A 1,721-nucleotide genomic window follows, 5' to 3' on the forward strand; every position below is an offset into this window, starting at 1 on the left:
CGTGGGTACCTGTCCAGGTTCCCCACTCGGCTCCCTGGCCTGTGAACTCGCCAGGCCCCCGCCGCCTGCATGTCCTTGGGAAGCCTGACACTTGGGTGTTCAGGGGGCTTCTGCAACCATCCAGACAGTACACCAAGGCTTAGTTGAGACCATGTGGTCAGGTGGGGTCCTAGGATGTCCTGGTCCTGGGCAGGGGCCAGGGGTTGCTGGTGGGGAGGGGCGCAGGCCCATCAGCCCTGACCCCTGAGAGCACCCACTGCCACCCTGTGGTGGGGAATGAGGTGGCACTCACAGGCTGGTGTACAGGGAGGTTTCCCCTACAGGGGTCCATGCTGGACGGCCAGCTCAGCCTCAGGAAGATGAGACTGGGAGGCCCAGCTTGGGATAAAGGAAGATCTTCTGGGAGGGTATTGAGGGAAGGGGCCCAAGGCGTGGGGAGGTGGGGTGTGGCAAGTCACCCTGTGTGGCTGGGTCTGCAGAGCTGAGCATGTCCTCCTGAGGATGCCATCCCCTCTGGAATGGGTCTAGGACCCAGTGCAGCCTCTGGGTACTCACTGGGACCTTCCCTTGTGTGGCTTCTCATCAGATCATGGAGGGCAGCCAGGCCTCAGGGTGAGACCCTGAGCTCAGTGCTGTGACTGTGCTTTATTGGCCACAGCATGGGTGGGCTTAGGTGAGGCCGTGCATATGGTGGGCCTGCCCAGGACAATGCCAGGTGTTTGCAGTTCCAGGTGTGTACAGCACCAGATGTGGACAGGGCCAAGTGGTAGAACAGTGCTGAGTGCTCAGGAGAGTGTGCTGTGTGTACAGCATTGGGTGCTCAGGACAGCACGGGGTGTGGACAGTGCAGAGTGCTCAGAACACCATGGGGTGTGGACAGTGCTGGGTCCTCAGGGCTGTGCTGGCTACTCAGGACAGCACCGGGTGTGGACAGCACTGCATGTGGACAATACTTGCATGTGGACAGCATCAAAATGTTAGCTGCTGCTGCTGTCGGCCTTACCCTCCAGGCGGCTGTGTTTCCTGAGCCCAGGAGTGTGCAGCCCAAGGAGTCAGTCCATCCAGTTCTCGTCTGTTACAAGGGGCACTAGAGAGAAATCTGTGTCACTTCACTTGTTTTCTGCCAGTGCATCCAGTGGGCTTCACTGCTGGCCCATGGGGAGGAAAATGGTGGAAGTGAGGAGTGGTGGGCAGCGGGGTCTGTGTCTGAAGTAGAGCTTCAGGGATCAGCTGAGGCTTAGGGGCAGTTGAGGCAGAGGCCCTGAACCCTTGTGATCTGGGTGGTTGGGTCACCAAGATGACACTGCACACAGCCTTTCACCCCCATGCTGGCCCTCTTGTTCCCCGCCTGGCAGCAGTTAGCTCCAACATGCTCTCTGCTCCCCAGTGCAGAGTCTCTTGTGGCTCTCATTTCCCTGAGAAAATGCCCACAGCATAATACCTTCAGTGTTTTCCCAGCCTGAGCCCCCTCCCCCAGAGCATCTCTGGTCCCACCTTGGTCCTGGGTCCCAGCCACACTGCTGGCTGCTGTGCAGTTCTTGGAATAACCTACATGTTCCTACCCCAGGGCCAATGCTTGTGCCGACCCTGGGACATTTCCTCACTGGAAGTGCATAGACACCCCCCCACCTCCATTTGTAGCCTCTGCCATGGTGTCCTGTGGTCAGGGAGGCTACTGGGTGAAGAATCTTGAGCAGCCCTTGTAACCCCTCTATCCTTCT

This window comes from Tamandua tetradactyla, chromosome Y (assembly GCF_023851605.1).
Source record: "Tamandua tetradactyla isolate mTamTet1 chromosome Y, mTamTet1.pri, whole genome shotgun sequence".
Classification (NCBI taxonomy): Eukaryota; Metazoa; Chordata; class Mammalia; order Pilosa; family Myrmecophagidae; genus Tamandua; species Tamandua tetradactyla.